The sequence below is a fragment of the Gossypium hirsutum genome, chromosome D03, assembly GCF_007990345.1.
Source record: "Gossypium hirsutum isolate 1008001.06 chromosome D03, Gossypium_hirsutum_v2.1, whole genome shotgun sequence".
Taxonomy (NCBI): Eukaryota; Viridiplantae; Streptophyta; class Magnoliopsida; order Malvales; family Malvaceae; genus Gossypium; species Gossypium hirsutum.
In genome coordinates, this window is record NC_053439.1 from 18541607 (window position 1) to 18561268 (window position 19662).

The 19662-nt window shown below is 34.4% G+C and overlaps 1 non-coding gene across 1 annotated transcript; it reads right to left on the reverse strand.

The window, feature by feature from the left end:
- Positions 1–5088: 5088 nt before the first annotated feature.
- On the reverse strand, positions 5089–5195 carry LOC121215671 (small nucleolar RNA R71). Its single transcript, XR_005911647.1, has one exon. It is a non-coding gene; the product is annotated as a small nucleolar RNA R71 (small nucleolar RNA).
- Between the last annotated feature and the right edge of the window lie 14467 nt (positions 5196–19662).

A 19662-nucleotide genomic window follows, 5' to 3' on the forward strand; every position in this document is an offset into this window, starting at 1 on the left:
GACCTAGATTCTCATGATCAAGAACTGCCCCAAATTCACCAATCACAAGAGGTTGCAGCTCACCAACATCAGGAGTTCTCTGATTTTTTCTCTACCTAGGAGTCTAAATACAATTCCCTAAAAATGGAGTCCGAGGATAAGGCATGCAAGCTAGAGAGCTAGATCAAGTCACTAGAGGAGCGTCACTTGGTGGACTTAGAGAGGGATGCTTAGCCTCTTCATTCATGGTAAAACACACAACTATGAAATTCAGAATCGAATCATAACAAGTATATAGATAGAACATTTCAATACAACAAACATCTAAGGTGGTGTACAGAGTCTCACCTGAGCTCCTTCATCTTCGACAACTTAGCTTTTCCAAATGCTAGAGTCTCCTTCATCCAATTCTTAAATTTCTCTACTCTTAGGCTCTAATTCTTATATCTTCTGCTCAATGTAGAGCATCCCTGGTTCTCCTTTTCTTTGGAGGAATCAAAGAAAACAAAGTAAGAAGATAATTGCAAATAGAAAATGAGAAGGAATCTTCTTTTGCAAGAACATACATTTCCGCTTATATATATAACTCCTATACATGGTCTCCAATCTCTTTTAGCAAATCACAGGAAATCATTATGTTGCCCACTATGGAACCATCTAGTTCCATCCGAACCAAACCAGAATAAAAACCTAACTATTTACCAAACAAACACAAATTTTTCCCAAAATCCCTAACAAAGTATGCCTACTGACTACGCATTCATTTAAGTCCTGAAATTCCTTTAAATTAAATTTTTATAGTAATTTTGGTGTGATAAGATTTTAGCATGAGAAGTGAAAGAGCTGAGAAACAAGCGCATAGCTCTGGCAAAAGTTTTGTGACATCGCCATGGTATTGAGGAAGCTACTTGGGAACCAGAAGAAACCATAAGGTCACAATACCCAAATCTCTTTTCAGGTAAAATTTTTGAGGAAGAAAATTCCTAAAGTGGAGGAGAGTTGTAATAGCCTGATCTTAGTTGTACTAGAAAAGGTGGTTTTGGAACCCCGTTCTTCGATGATCGAGTGTGTAGATATTAATATTTAATAGTCATTGGGTCAATATAGTGTTATATGAAATTTTAGTTTAAAAAATTTGATTGATTAGAGAATTGATCATAATATAGGGAAAAAATCGTAAAGGTGGTAAAAGTTGACCATTATGGATTTATTTTTGCAAATTATAATACATTAGTCGATTAGGGACAAACATGATAATTTAGCCATTATTATAGATAGTGGTCGGACAAGTGTTCGCATTACCAATAATAATGTTAATTTAACAATTAGATTAGATATATATACCGTAACATAATGGACAGAGGGAAGTTAATTTTCCTTTCTTTTGTCCTCTCCATCACCGTCTTTCTACTTTGTTACGCTAGGAAAGCTTGACCAAGTTTTGTGTTGTTTCATGGTATGCTAATTCAAGCCCGTTTTGCTTGGATTTGATGTTTTTGAGATTGTTGTGCTTCAATCTAGCTAACAATGGCATTTGTTTCTAAAACTGTTAAAGATTTCATGAGATTGCCATTTTTGAACACTTTGAAATTATGGTGTTAAATAATTAGATTGGAAGAGAGGTTATGAAAAAGGATCACTTGCTAAAATGAAATATTGTTATTTACAAATACTATGAGTAAAGTGTAGACATTTTGAAACCAGCTTAAGATTTCTATAAACTTTGTTATAAAAGGGTTTGACTATTTAATGTATGGCTTTAAGGGAATCTAGAACAATAGAATTGAAATAAATTATATGTTTTATAAGCTAATGAATGATAATGCTTGATTAAAATTGGTTTAAATTATATTATAGATCAAGATTTGACTTCACTGAGAGAAGATCACAAGGAAGAAAAAGTTGTTGAGTAGACTCTATCGTGGCGCATTATCATTTTGCTAGGTAAGTTCTTACAATATGAGCATTGTTTAACTTTCTTTTCTTTACTTCTTAAATTGCATAATTGAGAATTTGGTAAGTTAGATTTTGTTTGTTAAGTATATAGAGAAGAGATACTGAATTATGATACAAAGGAATGAGAATGAGATTAGAAAATAAAAGTGTCCAAATGAAATAAGTAAAAGACTGATACACATGGTTACATGTTATTTCTTAATGATTTCGATATCTATAATTTGTTGTGGACTCGAAGATACATGTGGCACAAATTTAGCATAGACTGGTAATCTGATGTCGTTTTAAAGGTTTAGCCTGGACTGGTAACCTTACATGTATATACAACCATGGCCAGGCTTTCATTGTGTCGGTAAAGGTTTAGCCCGGACGTGTGGCCTGACACCTCTGTACATGATTAGCTTAGATGAGCCTCTAATGTAAAGTGTGCCTATGTTTTGAGTTATTTTATGATGTTCATTATGTAATATAAAACATGCGATATGTGAAATTGGCGAATTAAGGAATGAGAGGTAATGGAAGACTTGGCTATTAAAATTAGAGACTTTACTGGTGAAAGGTATGGGAATGAATCAAATATGGTGAGTGTTAACACATAATGTTGCATACTGAATATGTTGGATGTGATAAAGTATTAGAAACACGAAAATATACACTTTTTATGTCTTTTTTAACTCAAATTCATGGAGTTTCGGTAAAATTCTTGTTAAAAAATATACAATTATTATAAAATAATTAAATTTTACTTAAATTGTTAACATGTTTAATTTTAATTAATCTTATAATAAATTTTTATTAATTTTGATCATTTTTGACAGATTCGCACAGAGGGCGAAAATTGACTCGATAGACAATGCTAAAAGCGCAAAACCAAGAAGTGATTTTGAAGCATCAAGGCGAATAAAATTTTCAGCCTAAGATGGTTCAAATGATGAATATTAATTCATAATATAATTAATTTTAATTTTAATCCAATTTATTTTGGGTTAAATAGTTATTATCAATTAAAATATGAAAAAAAGGCCTAGTTGAGCTGAATCTAGAGAACCGATCCAACCGAGCATTGGGCTACCCAAAACCGTCCCACATGTTGACCCAATCAGCTTGTTTGGCTGATTATTTGGCTTGCAAAATAGCCCTTGAAGACTCCAATTTGTATTCAAACCCCTCCACTATTTATGACTTTCTAGATTTGCCCCTACCTTAAAATAGCAAGTTTGAAACCTTCAAACTTGCCACAAGTGTGGACAGCCATGGGGGGACTCTATGGCTGCTAATTTTTACTATTTTTAGTAGCCTTCTCAAACTATAAATACCCCCCTTGGCTGCTCACTTCAAACACATCTCAAACCTTCTCATCCCTTCACTTCTCTCTCACTTTCTCTCTTCAAAACCCTTCCATTGTTCTTCATTTTCTTCCCCATTCCTTGGCCAATTTCACCTCTTGAAAAGGATTCCTTCAACCACCATTTTTGATAAGCATTGAAGTGTTCGTGGAAGTCTCGGTTCAACAAGAACAAGCCGATAAGGAGGAGCAGAGCAAACTAGTCAAGCCTTGAAGAAACACCAGATTTGATTCTTGTTCATTATCCTTTTAATTTTATTGTTGTTGTTATGAACATGTCTCTGAATATTTGTGATGTTGGTATGTTTAAATTAATAAATATGGCTTAAATTTAATTCGTGTTAGGTTGATTTCATTTTGTCCACTTAATTTATTAAAATTGTGTTTGTGTTGTATTGGCCTTGGTATGATGTTTGATTAAATAAAACCATGACTAAGTTATTCTTGCATTACAATTGTAAGGTAACTAATGAATTAATTATTTAAATGGATTGAAATTGTAATTAATTGACACAATACTTAACCAGTGCGTGTTTAATCATCTAAGGTAGCTAAGGGTTAAATTAGCAACGGTATCTAACGATACATTAGCCTTGCATAGCTTGCAAGATTATTATGATTAAACCGTATCAAGGTAGAAATACATTGTTACCTCACGTAATCTTTTATGTGTTTATGAAAATTGAATTAATTGTTTGAATTGGCATAGAGATATGTACAAGAGATTATTTTGATTTCATAACTATGTATGTGCATGAACACATTTGCTTATTAAAATTTATTTAATCGGTTGAATTGGCATAGAGATATAGTTAAGATATAAATGGATTTTGGTAGGTGAGTCTATTCATAAGTTAGCAAATTTTCGAGTTGCCGTGAATTTATTCGTAACAACATGAACATGAGTTTAAAAATTCTAAGTTAAGAAATGTAATTAATCTAATACAATTATGTCATCTTGATAAAAATCATCTTTTGAAATCATGCATTGGAACTTTTATTTTATTTTTATTTATTTTACTTAAAATCTTAGTTTTTAATCACCTCCTCAAATCAAAATATTTTTCTTCAGCAAAGTGTTTTTAATTGAATTCAAAAATAATTCTTTTCACAGTTCCTATGGGTACGATTCCAAGTTTTTGGCGCCGTTACCAGGGACTGTTTCAAAAGTCATTATTTGTGAATTTGTGAATTTTGCATTTTGGTTTATTTTTCTGTTAAATTTCAACTTAATTAATTTTTTATGTGTTGTTTCAGGTGTTTATGAGTATTGATCAAATTATTGATTTACTCCTTATAGACCCTGAGATTGAAAGAACTTTTCGAAAGCGAAGAAGACAAGCAAGTTAAAGAAGGATCGAAGAGATGAACTTTGAAAATCTGAATCAAGGAAACAGAGCAAACCCTGCTCAAAATCCTATCCTTATTACGAATGATAAGGATAAAGCTCTAAGACAGTATGCTGTGCTAGTATTTCATTATCTCAATCTGGGTATTAAGAGAACCAAAATTGAGGCACAATAGTTCGAGCTGAAGCTAGTCGTGTTCCAGATGCTTCAGATAGTGGGCCAATTCAGTGGAATTCCTATCGAAGATCCTCATCTTCACTAAGACTGTTTACGGAGGTGAGCGATTCTTTCAAGTTAGCTGGAGTACCCAAATATGCGCTACGATTAAAGCTATTCCCATATTCACTAAAGGATAGAGCTCGAGCCTGATTGAACTCATTGCCACCAAATTTCATTTCCACATGGCAAGAGTTAGCAGAAAGATTCCTCATGAAGTACTTCCCGCCTAGTAAGAATGCTAAGTTAAGGAATGAGATCACTGTTTTCCAACAAATGGACGATGAGTCCTTGTATGAGGCATCGAAAAGATATAAAGAATTATTACAGAAGTGCCCTCATCATGGAATCCTTTATTGCATCCAACTTGAGACGTTTTATAACGGTCGCAATGCTCACACGAGGATGGTAGTGGACGCTTCTGCTAACGGTGCTCTCCTTTCTAAGTCTTGTAATGAGGCTTCTGAAATCATCGAGAGGATTGCCAGCAACAATTATCAATGGCCAACCAATCGAGCAGTATTAGAAAGATGAGTCACTGAAGCACATGAAGTGGACGCTCTCACTTCACTTGCATCTCAGGTATCTTCGATTTCCTCAATGCTTAAAATTTTTTACCAGTAATGGGTTTAATAGTTTTGCAGCTTAGCCACCGAACCAATTTGAAAATATAGCCTGTGTCTATTATGGGGAAGCATATTTGCTCGAAAAATGTCCATCGAACCCAAAATCTGTGTATTACACAAGTAACTAGAACTAAAACCGAGGAAAGTAAGAACTGCAATCCAATTTCTATAACCCATCGTGGCGAAACCACCCGAATTTTTCCTAGAGTAACCAATGCGCTGGAACCAGTAACACTTATGCACAACCTAGACCGACCCAACCACCTATTTTTACCCAAAAACTTCAAAAACCAACTCAGGCTGAACCTTCCAATAGCTTAGAGAACCTATTGAAGGCATATATGACAGAAAATGACGTCACTATAAGGAATTTTGAGAATCAAGTAGGTCAACTTGCCACTGAACTTAGAAACCATCCACAAGGTAGTTTACCAAGTGATACGGAGAATTCAAGGAATCCCAGGAAAGAGCATTGTAAAATATTGACATTGAAGAGCGGAAAGACATAATATCCCAACACTGTTGAAATTCCAGTTTCACCAGAACCAGATCTGCAAAACCCGATAAGGTAATTTTTGAACTAGTCAATCCTGATAAAATAACAACTTTGTTAGTTGTAGCATTGCCACAGAAGATGAATCAACAAGTTCAAGTAAGGAATCTTCCACCACCTTCCCCTCAAAGACTTCAGAAGTAGAATCAGGAAGTCCAATTCAAGAAGTTCATAGACGTACTCAAGTAACTTCATACCAACATTCTGTTGGATGAAGCACTTGAACAAATGCCAAATTACGTCAAATTCATGAAGGATATCCTGTTTAGAAAATAAAAACTTGGAGAATTTGATATGGTAGCCATGACGAAGGAATGCAGTCCATACCTTGCAATATTGGAGCAACATATTGTGGTAAGGCACTATGTGATTTGGACGCGAGTATCAACTTTATGCCCATGTCAATATTTAGGAAATTGGGGATAGGTGAAGTTAGACCTACAACGGTTACACTTCAATTAGCATATCAATCCTTAGCACATCCAGAAGGAAAAATCGAAGATGTATTAGTATGTGTAGAAAATTTTATTTTTCCTGCTGACTTTGTTATTCTAAACTTTGAAGCAGATAAAGAGGTGCCAATCATCCTAGGAAGGCCTTTCCTAGCAACTAGAAGGACCCTTATTGATATGTAGAAGGGCGAGCTTATTATGCGTGTTCAGGACGATCAGGTAACATTTAATGTTTTTAAGTCTATGCGATTTCTTAACACAGTTGATGATTGTTCTACAATGTCCAATTTAGAGGAATAAATCCTGGAAAGGGAACTTAACTTTGTTGAGGATTTGTTGGAGCAAATTTTGACATCAGACCCTTCAAGTGATGAAGAGGAGGATGAATACTTAGCTTTGCTAGATGCTAATCAAAATGGATTTAATCTGCAATCCTACTTTGAATCTTTGGAGTTAGAGAAAAGGGATTATGCCATACCAAAAGCGTCAATCAAGGAGCCACCTAAATTAAAACTGAAGGTACTTCCCTCGCATTTAAAATATGTTTATTTAGGTAAAGCTTCTACTTTGCCTGTGATTGTTTTAGCGGAATTAACCGTAGAGCAAGAAGAGAAACTCATCCAAGTATTGAAACGATTCAAGAAGGCTATCGAATGGACCATAACCGATATTCGCAGCATTAGTCCATCTATATGCATGCACAAGATCATCCTGGAAGATGGCGAGAAAGGGACGATTGATGGACAATGACGACTGAACCCCATCATGAAGGATGTGGTAAAGAAAGAAATCATCAAGTGGTTAGATGCGGGTATAATTTACCCCATCTCAAACAGTTCGTGGGTAAGTCTAGTCCAGTGCGTGCCAAAGAAAGGAGGTATTACGGTTGTAGAGAATGAAAGCAACGAGCTGAACCAACCACAACGGTTACGGGATAAAGAATTTGCATCGATTACTAAAAGCAGAACAAGGCGACAAGGAAGGATCATTTTCCTTTGTCATTATTGAACCAAATGCTGGATAGACTTGCGGGGAAAGACTATTATTGCTTTCTCGATGGATCATAATAGTGCTAGAAGATCAACAAAAAACATTTGCATTTAGACGCATCCATTTGGTTTATGTGATGCACCTACTACATTTCAAAGATGTCTAATGTCTATTTTTTCTAACATGGATGAGAAATACTTGGAAATCTTTATGGATTATTTTTCAGTGTTTAAAGACACTTATGATTATTGCTTAGCCAATCTAGCCAAGGTACTAAGGCTATACAAAGAAACAAACCTCATACTCAATTGGGAAAAGTGACATTTCATGGTACGAGAAGGTATTGTTCTAGGGCATCGGACAAAGAGACATGGAATCGAGGTAGATAAAGAAAATGTAGATTTTATTGATAAACTCCCACCTCCAACATCTGTAAAGGGTGTTAGGAGGTTTTTGGGCCACGTTAGTTTCTATCCGAGATTTATCAAGGACTTTTCCAATTTTGCTAAACTTTTATGAAAATTATTGGAGAATGACACGATTTTCAAATTTGATGAATAGTGCTTAAGAGCTTTCAATGATTCGAAAAGTTGGTTAGTTTCAGTACCAATCATCGTCACACCAGACTGGGATTTGCCATTTCAACTGATATGTGACGCAAGTGACTTCAAGATAGGAGCTATTATGGGCTAGTTAAGGAACAAAGTTTTTCATCCCATGCACTATACAAGTTGGACTCTGATAGGAGCTCAACTGAATTATACGGTAACAGAAAAAGAGTTACTTGCTATTGTGTTTGCTTTTGACAAGTTTTGATCTTATCTTTTAGGTGCCAAAGTGACTGTCTATACGGGCTATTCGGTAATTAAGTATTTACTTGCCAAGAAAGATGCTAAGCCGAGATTGATCCAATGGGTACTTCTACTCCAAGATTTCAATATAGAAATTCAAGATCGAAAAGGGGTAGAAAACCAAGTAGCAGACCACTTGTCCAGATTAGAGCCGGAAGAAGGGAATTCTCCACTTATACCTATTCAGGAGACATGCCTAGATAAACACATACTGAAGGTAAATCATATCCATAATACCCCTTGGTTTGCTGATATTACTAACTAATTAGCTTGTGGTTTGATGCTGATTGATAAGAGGTATAATCAAAAAAAAGTTTGTTCACGATGTGAAGTACTATTTCTGAGAAGAAGCATACTTGTTTAAAAAGTGTGCAGATCAAATGATCAGGAGATGCATGGCAGAAAATGAAGTACATAAGATTCTATATAATTGCCACTCAACTCCGAGTGGGGGACACTTTAGAGGTACACGAACTGCGACTAAGGTATTGCAAGCTGGATTCTTTTGTCCAACGCTATTCAAAGATGTGTATGCTTATGTAAAGAGTTCTGATCGATGTCAAAGGGTTGGAGACGTCACCAACAGAAATGAGATGCCCCGAACAAACATCATTGAGGTAGAATTATTCGATGTTTTAGGTATTGACATTCTTGATCCTTTCCCTCCGTCTTTTGGTCACAAGTACATATTGGTAGCAATAAATTACGTGTTTAAGTGGGTTGAGGCCGAGGCATATTGAACGAACGATGCTAAGGTTATGATGAAGTTTTTGTAGAAGCATGTATTCACAAGGTTTGGAACCCTAAGAGCTATCATCAGTGATGAAAGGTCCCATTTTGTGAACAAATGGTTGAAATGGTTACTCGAAAAACATGGAGTAAAGCACATGGTTGCCACAGCTTACCATCCGCAGACAAATGGGCAAGCTGAACTGAACTAGCAAACAAAGAGATCAAAGGCATACTAGGGAAGGTAGTTTGCCCAAACCAACGAGATTGGTCCAAAAGACTGATGATGTTTTATGGGCTCACAGGACAACATACAAGACACCTTTAGTGATGTCACCCAATAGGTTGGTCTTTGGGAAAGCCTGTCATCTACCCTTGGAGTTAGAACACAAAGCTTACTGGGATCTCCAACAACTCAACTTGGATATTAAGCTTGCTAAAGAAAAACGGATGCTTCAATTCAATGAGTTAGAAGAATTCCAAATGTTCTCATAGAGAATGTCAGATTACTGAAGGAAAGACTTAAAAGATGGTGTGACAAGCACATTTGAGTTCGTGAATTTGAAGCAGGTTAGCAAGTCTTATTATTCAATTCCGGATTAAGGTTCTCTCCAGGTAAGTAAAAATCACATTGTTCTGGTCCATTTACGGTTCACCAAGTTTATCCATGCGGAGTTGTTGAACTTCAAAGTAAGGGAGGTAATTTTCGAGTCAATGCTCAGCGCTTAAAACTTTACTAGGGGGATAAAATTGAACGGGATCAAATCTCGTTCATTTTATTAGATATTTAATTTTTCTCACTTTTCTTTTTTAAATAAATGATTTATGGTATATTTTCAAGATTAGTATGTTTAAATAAATTTTGTCTAGGAGATTGGAACTTAAGCAGGACCACTTGTGACCCCTTCAATCTTTCTTGGAAATTTATTTTAAAATAATCTACCGAGAAATTATTCCCTAAATAGCAAAATAAATTTTTAGTTTTTCAAATAAAAAAGTGTCAATTTTGATCTAAGTTCTAATTGCAACTCAATTTCAAATTTTCTTTAAGTCTAGATACTTAATTGAACTATTCTTAAAATTTGGTTGCTCTTTTTGTAAATATTAAAAACTAGATGTCCCTTTTTGTAAATATTTTCAAAGGCATCTAGAATAAATGTTTTTAATTTGATTTAATAAGTAAGATGATAATAATTAATATATAATTATATTTATTATAATTATTATTAAGTTTGCATAGAATTAAGATTAGTTTAAATTTGATCATATTTTATTTAATAAGTTTTTGTTTTAATAAATTAATAGCAAATAATAATTTAATATGCATTATATTAATTATTAATTGTTATTAACTTTGTGTAGAATTAAAACTTAAAATATTTTAATTGTTAAATTGTTCTAAGAAATCTAGTTAAACTCCTACTCTCTTCACTATAAATACCATCAACCTTCTCCATCATTCATCACTCGTCAAACCAACCTCCATTCACTCATTCTTTCATCAATTCTAGCATCCAAAAACCACCTAGTACTGAATCACCTAGTGCCGCAGCTCCCAACTCTCTAGCCACAGCATCGCCTAAATCTGCACGACACCCTCACACCTAGCAGCAACCCCATTCAGCCAGCAGCCCACACATGCACCTAGTAGCTTATGCCGTTACTACTGCTTGCGCCAGACCTGCTCTCACGCACCCATTCTCGCGCGCCAATGTACCAACCTTACTGCTCACCCGACAGTGCCGCCTGCTGCCCATGCATTTGCTTATGTTGTGCCTTGCTACTCTCACCAACACCCTTACCTATCGCGCCACACCATCAAGACACCCTACAACCATCCTTAAATCGACCTCTTTTTCTTTATATTATTTTCTTTGAGTTTTTAATTTTTATATAAAGGTGGTAAGACAAATTTTTCTCCTAAATTTCAATTTTATTTAATTATTTAATTTTCCAATTTATTGAATTATTAATATTTTATACTAATTAAATTTTTGAGACAATATTTGTTTCCATCTTATGTCCAGGTTAATCATGCATCGTAAGAGAACTCATGCCTCTGTCCAAACTAACGAATCACAAAACAAATTTCACTGTGAAGAAGCCAAAGCAAGATAGGAAAGTGTTTTCAAGAATCAACAAATGCACCTAGAAAAAGGCTTCATGCTGAAAGAAAGCAACTATATTGATTTCATGGTGCGCATTCGACAAATTACTGAAGTTCTCAATTGGGAGTTATTTTGTGAGAAAGGACCGAGTGCAAATGAGGAATTTTATGTGAATTTGACCTTAAATGAATTGATAAAAGTTTCTGTCTGAGGAATCAAGTTATAGGTTCTAAGTGGACTGTGTCAAAACAAGGAATTCATAGTTGTCGTAGAGAATATTTGACACGACTAGTGAAGGTTTGGTTTTATTTCATTTGATTCAGCCTTAAGTTTATTTCATACGGGACTACAATTTCATTAGAGCGAATGGTCTTATTATACTCGATTTTAACTAGAAAGACCATTGATATGGGAAAAATCATTCTGAGAGAAATGCGGAGTTGTGCCGCTAGGTATTCTGGCCTAGCTTACTTTCCCTTTACGATAACAATTTTGTGCTTGAAAGCTAAAATTCTTGCAAAAGTAAAGAAGACCGGTTATAGTCAGGGCACAGTCATAGATTGGAGCCTCTACCAAATAGCCGGGGACTCTGTTCTACAGCAACGAGTTGAAGAAAGTGAGGATCCTGAAGAAGAAGAAGATCCCACAGAGATCGAACCGATGCAGTCAGTTGAAATCCCTAATAAGGCAGAACTAATGGAACAGAACTTGATGTCTCAAATTCAATGTTCAGGACTCAATTTCCTTGCCCAGATCTTCGAGATGAGCTGTGAAAATTGATAGACATAATGCAACATATGCAGTGGCAGCAGCAAGCTTACTGGATATATTAAAATATATGGGATGACTCAATGAGAAGCGCTCTTACGAAAATATACAATGACCCATTTATTTTTGTGCCTGAGTTTCCAGATTTCATATTTGAACCATGGAGTCCACTTCAAAGAGGGAGTGAAGCAATTCATGCAAAAACAAAGACAACGGAGCAAAAGATGAGTCGAATTTGGAGGGATCTGCAAATAAATAAAAAAAGGGGGGATCTTGACTTTTTTTTATTTTTGTTCTTAGGTTATTTAATATTTTAGGATTAGATTTTATTAGGAAGTTTTATTTTCGCATAATAAAACAAGAGGTGGAAATTAGAAATAAAAATGAACAAATTTTAAAATAAGAAGTGTAGCAATAGATATATACATATCTAGGATTGGATCTAGAGAGAGCTTGGTACTTAAGTAGTCAAGTTGACTTACCTCCTCTTTTCTAGAATCCTACCTAGTGTATAGTATCTATTCACTTTTAACAATGAAGACATTGTTCATCTTAAGTAGGGGGGACCGAAAAATTGAAATTATTTTCTCTCAGAATAAATTTTTCTTTTAGTTATGATTAGGTTATATTTTGTTCAAAAATTTGAAATTTTGTTAAGTATGTTAAAATTCAGTATAAATAAGGTTTGATTATTTCAATAATTGTTATGTTAGCTAAATTATGACATAAATGTATTTTTAATAAAACATGTAAATCATACCATAAAATTTTTAGTTCCTTAGGAAAGTTAGGCATGCATGAAATTTTAAGTCTCTAGAACTGACTTAGTAGTTTCTTGAGGCGAAATCCTAGGAAGCATGGAATGTTGAAAATGATTTAGGCAACTTTTGTTTAGACCGTTTGAGCCTTTCAAGCCAACCTTGATGAATTTTTATCCTTTGAAACCCAAATTTGAGACTATATGGCCTAATTTTATTTGAACCCTTACAATATTTAGCCATCACTTTTCTCTTAATTATCTTTAAATTGTCCGAAACACTAGACTCAGTACTATTCAGGATGTTCTTTGAAAATATGTTTGGGGTAGTTGGAAAGAAGTATAAAATGCTAAAAAAATTGTAATACATAGATCAAAATGTTCAAAAAAAAAATAAAACAAAAAGAAAAAAAAGAGAAAAACATATGTACTTGAAAGAAAATAGATGTACAAAAGAGCATGTGAAAGCAAAGTAAGTTGGTGTATTGAAGGTAAATATTCCGAAGGTTCGATTCAAGCTGAGTCTAGGGTTTTAGTCTAAATTTATCTGTCTTTTACCTACCACTAGCCTAGCTACGTTACAACCTATTTAAAAGACCTATTTTTTCAAGCTTCTATGCTACCTACATTAGTGGAGAGAAATTTCTATGTTTAACATATGAAGACATAAGTTAAACTTAATGATTACAACTTAATCTTAAATAAGGGAATAAAATCAAATTGGTAGGGATTTAACATGTCTTTGTTGAGAAAGCATTTAGTCTATTTTTGCTATCATATTAATAATTGAGATTAATTTGATTGATATGTATACTTAAGTAGCATAAATATCAAATTTCTTGTTCTTGAGCATAAGTATACTAAATTCATAATTTTGGGAAGAATGTTTTTCTGAAGGAATTTTTCAAATGTGTTTTTGAGAAATTATTTTCAAATTTGTGCATTACTTGGGACCAACAATGAATTAAGTTTGGGGGTGTGGAAACACGAAAATATACACACATTTTCATGCCCTTTTTAACTCAAATTCACGTAGTTTCGATAAAATTCTTGTCGAAAAATATATAATTATTATAAAATAATTAAATTGTGCTAAAATTATTAACATGTTGAATTTTAATTAATTTTATAATAAATTTTGATTAATTTTGATAATTTTCAACAGATTCACACAAAGGGCAAAAATTTACTCGACAAACACTACTAGAAGCGCAAAACTGAGAAGCGATTTTGTAGCATTAAGGTGAATTAAATTTTTAGCCTAAGATGGTACAAATTATTAATATTAATTCATAATATAATTAATTTTAATTTTAATCCAATTTATTTTGGGTTAAGTAATTATTGTTAATTAAAATATGAAAAAAGACCCAGTTGAGCTAAACTGAGAAAACCGATCCAACCGAGCACTGGGCTGGCCAAAACTGTCGCACATGCTAACCCAATCAGCTTGTTTGGCTGATTATTTGGCTGAAAAAATATCCCTTGAAGACTCCTTCAATTTTCATTCAAACCCCTCCACTATTTATGTTTTTCTAGATTTGCCTCTACCTTAAAATAGCAAGTTTGAAACCTTCAAACTTGCCACACGTATTGCTGGCCATGGGGGGACTCTATGGCTGCTAATTTTTGCTATTTTTAGCAGTCTTCTCAACCTATAAATACCCCACTTTGCTCCTCACTTCAAACACATCTCAAACCTTCTCATCGCTTCACTTCTCTCTCACTTTCTCTCTTCAAACCCCTTCCATCGTTCTTTATCATCTTTCCCATTCCTTTTCCTATTTCACCTCTTGAAAAAGAGTCCTTCAACCACCATTTGAAGCAGCATTCAAGTGTTTGTGGAAGCCTCTATTCTACAAGAATAAGCGGAGAAGGAGTAGAGCAAACTTGTCAAGCCTCGAAGAAACACCAGATTTGATTCTTGTTCCTTATCATTTTAATTTTATTGTTGTTGTTACGAACATGTCTATGAATATTTTGTGATGTTGATATGTTTAATTAAATTAATATGACTTAAATTTAATTTGTGTTAGGTCGATTGCATTTTGTCCACTTAATTTATTAAAATTGTGTTTGTGTTGTTATAAGCCTTGGTAAGATGTTTGATTAAGTAAAACCATGACTAAGTTATTCTTGCATTACAATTGTAAGGTAACTAATGAGGTAATTATTTAAACACATTGAAATTGTAATTAATTGACATGATACCTAATCAATGCATGTTTAATCATTTAAGGTAGCTGAGGGTTAAATTAACAACGGTATCTAACGATACATTAGACTTGCATAACTTGTAAGATTATTGTGATTAAACTGTTACAAGGTAAAAATACATTATTACCTAATGTAATCTTTTATGTGCTTATGAAAATTGAATTAATTGTTTGAATTGATATATAGTTATATACAAGAGATTATTTTGATTTCATAAGTATGTATGTGCATTAACCCATTTGCTTATTAAAATTTGTTTACTCGGTTGAATTGACCTAGAGATATAGTTAAGAGATAAATGGATTTTGGTAGGTGAGTTTGTTCATAAGTTAGCAAATTACCGAGTTAACGTGAATTTATTCGTAACAACATGAACATGAGTTTAATAATTCTAAGTTAAGAAATGTAATTAATCTAACACAATTATTTCATCTTGATTAAAATCATCTTTTGAAATCGTGCATTGGAACTTTTATTGTAACATCCCGATTTTGGGCCTAGTCGAAACAGTGGCTTCGGGACCACAAATGTGATAAGGAAAAATTTATTTTTACTACATTTTTATGGCCTACAATTTCACAGAATGATTTCGTGAAAATTTCGTTAAAAAATTTCGACGTTTGGGCACTCAATTTAGTCAAAAGGACTAAATTGTAAAAAGTGCAAAAGTTGAGTTTTACATGTTAGAGGTGTCCAATTATTATGAAATTTTAAATTGGGGGTCTTTATATGGTAATTAGACCATTGGTTAAGTTATGGACAAAAATGGATATAAGATAAGTGAAATAGAAAATTTTTAAGTTAGGGGCATTTTGGTAATTTGGTAATTAAAATGAATTAAAAGGGAAAAAGATGGGAAATTGTGGTCATCTTCTTCATTTGGCTGAAATTAGCAAGGGGGAAGCCATAGTTAGGGTTTTCAAGCTTCCAAGCTCCATAGTAAGTGATTCCAAGCCCCGTTTTAATGTTATTTACGTTTTTGAAGCCCCGGTAACTTGATTTAGCTTATTCTAGCAATAATTTAACCTAGGGTTCATATTTGGAAAAATACCCATAGCTAAAATGTGTTTATTTTGATTTTTTATGGTAGAATATGAAGCTTGGAATTATGTTAAACAACTTTTGCTAAGCGATTATAAGTGAAAACGAGTAAAACGACATAATCGGTAAAAATACCTAATGTTCATAAGTGTTAGAGTGGAAATTTGATGTTGCCATAGAAGGGAAATATGTTCAGCATGTCATGACATTAAGGGAATGAGATCCCATGAAAGACCATGTCTGGGACATGGCATTGGCATCATTGAGATTATGAGACGTCTCATGTAAGACCATGTCTCAGAAATGGCGTTGGCACCAAGATGAGAGGTCCCCCGTAAGACCATGTCTGGGACATGGCATGGGCACTGATATAAGAACTCTCATGTAAAACCATATCTGGGATATGGTACTGGCAGTACAGAAAACATCCCATGTAAGACTATGCCTGAGACATAGCTTTTGCATGTATTATCAGATAGAAGACCCGAGTATCCTTAGTATTCCAAGTGATTCAACGGGCTAGTAAATAGACCATGTTACATGAAAGTTCAGATAAAAGCATAATAATAAATTCAGGTGAGTTATAAGGATTGAGAATATCTCAGTTATCAGTTGAGAACGAAATTTCAGGAAGGGTGGAGTAAGTTATAATCATGAGTTATTTAAGTAAGCAAGTAAGTAAACAAGTAAGTGAGTAAGTAAAGAAGTGAGTAAAGATTCTGATGTTTGATGAAATTTTTTAGTATGATTATTTATGATAAATGTTGTTATTTATTTACTTGTAAACTTACAAAGCTTTATGCTTACTTTCTTTATTTTCATTATTTTTATAGTATCGCCAAGTCAGTTCGAGGATAACAAGGACGTCGGAGTTCGTCTCACAGTATCTACATACATCTTGGTATTATGTGATTTCGAAACGTGTAAAGCTATGGCATGTATAAAGACTTAGTCATTTTGAGTGTGCTTATATGATATGGCTAATGGTTAGCTATTGAGATGGCTAATTAAGAACATTTGTGGTTTTATGAATGCCTAGGTGATAGTTTATACCTAGAAGATATGAAAGAGTAAAAATTTGCAATGAAACAGTTTTGGGACAGTAGCAGTGACGTGACTTTGAAAAATCACCAAGGATAGTATAAAAGGAATTAGAGAGTGAATGATATACATAATTAAATATTATCGAGTCTATTTTCATAGAAAAATAACGGTGTGGGTAAAAGAATTTTATATTTTGAGATATTTGAACTTTGGTTAGAGAAGGTCAGAATGGTTTTTGGAGTCCCGTATTCTAAATCTAAAAAATCATTAAAAATTTTAAAAATATAATTATGAGTTATAATTTATATGTATAGATTCCTTAGTTAGTATATTTTCTGTAGAAATAAGTGAAAACACCATATGAAAATCATACAATGAGAAAATTGATTGTTAGTGCATAAAGGTCAGAACCGTCAGGCAGTGAAATAGGGGAGACTTTAAGGAATAAACTGTACTAATTGGCTAAACCAAAAATTCTGAAAATTTTATGGTAAGATAATATGTGAGCCTAGTTTCAAGGAAAATTTTCAGATCTAAATTTAGAGTTTTTTAACTCGAGTTATAGTTAAATTAGTTACTGTTGCACAGGTGCACAGCATTATGGTGAACAGTGAAATAAATTTTAAAAGCAATTTTTTATGCCCCGAACTAATAAGTTAAGTCAAGTAACACCCCATGCTGAACTCTGGCAATGGTATCGGGTAAGGGCTATTATATTTATTGGTATCAGAGCAGGTTTAGTTTGTTCTCAGAACAATCAATGTGAATAAAAGTTTAGCTATACATGCTATACTTATATTTTGATAGTGTGACGACTCTTGATGATTTTAAAATGTTTTCTTTTATAGTTATGATTCCCAATGAGCTAGTGCAGTTAATGTAGAGAGTAATGCGCCTGCTCTCGTAGAAGGAATGGTGCCACCCGATAGTAGTGAAAGGCTCGTGTTAGTTAGGGAGGAGGGGCTCGAGAAGCCTTCTTCCAAGCTATGAATGATTGGTTTGTCGTGTTCATTCATACGAATCCAGCTGTTAGACCTCCACCCCTCATGATTCTCGGTTCCCCATGTATCTTCCCCAGCCACATGTATAGTTATAAGAGAAAGACCACCAGTTGATAAGATCAGAAAACAAGGGCCTGAAGAGTTTTGGGCTACTAAAGATGATGATGTAAAGAAAGCTGAATTTTGGCTCGAGAATACTATCAGAGTTTTTGATGAATTATCATGTACACCTAAAGAATGCATGAAGTGTGTTGTCTCACTTCTTAGGGGTTCGACCTATCATTGGTGGAAGACTCTTGTGTCAATGGTACCGAGTGGGAGAATTACTTGGGATTTCTTTCAGGAGGAGTTCAGTAAAAAGTATATCAGTCAGAAGTTTATAGATCAAAAAAGAAAAGAGTTTCTTGAGTTAAAATAAGGTAAGATGACTGTGACCGAGTATGAACGTGAATTTGTCAGACTTAGTAAATATGCTCGGGAATTTGTGTCCACTGAAGCCAATTTGTGCAATAGATTTGAAGATAGGCTCAATGATGATATCCGACTGTCAGTGGGTGTTTTAGAAATCAGAGAGTTTGTTATTCTGGTTGAAAGAGCCTGTAAGGCAGAAGATTTATTAAAAGAAAAAGCGAAGGGTAAAGTTAAAATTTAAGTACAAGACACGAAGAAAAGGAGAATGAGCAGATCATTTCAGTCTACATCCAAGAGGCCTAGAGAGTTCTCTAGTGGATCAAATTTCTCAACTAGGTATTCTAGCCAAAACAGAGGCAGAAGATTTGAGGGTCCAAGAGCTTAGACTACTACAGTCACAAGTACGGGTAGTACTCAACCACCTAGGCCAGAATATGCCCAATGCGGTAGACGTCATCCTGGAGAGTGTAGAGCAAATGAAAATGCTTGCTTTAGATGTGGTGCACCAGATCACTATATTCGGGAATGTCCCGAAATAGTTAAAAGACAAGTAATACCAAGTGCGAGATCAGGAAATGCTCCTACTAGAAGCAGACCACAGAGGAATCTGGGAGTTGGAACAAGTAACAGACGTACGCCTAGAGACTCAGCTGCTAGACCAGATGTTCGAGCACTCGCAAGGACATATGCTATCCGTGCTCGTGAATAGGCATCCTCCCCTGATGTGATTACGAGTACATTTTCTCTCTATGATACTAATGTTATTGCTTTGATTGATCGGAGTTCGACTCATTCCTGTGTTTGTATGAGATTGATGCCTAGTATGAACATGCCTATAGAATCTACTGAATTTGTAATTAAAGTATCAAATCCATTAGGCCAGTATGTGTTAGTAGACAAAGTATGTAAGAGTTGTCGTTTGATGATTAGAGGTCACTGTTTTCCGGCCAAGCTCATGCTATTGCCATTTGATGAGTTTCATGTGATTCTTGGTATGGATTGGTTGACTGCCCATGATGTGATAGTGAATTGTGGAAAGAAATACATTGTGTTGAAATGTGAAAATTGTGATATTATGGGGGTTGATTTAGATGAGTCAGATGGTTCTCCCGCTATGACTTCTGTTATGTCTGCTCAGAAATGTTTGAGAAAAGTGTGTGAAGCTTATCTTGCTTTTGTATTGAATACTAGAGATCCAGAGTTGAAAATTGAATTAGTGCCAGTGGCACGTGAGTATTTAGATGTGTTTCTGGAAGAATTGCCAGGTTT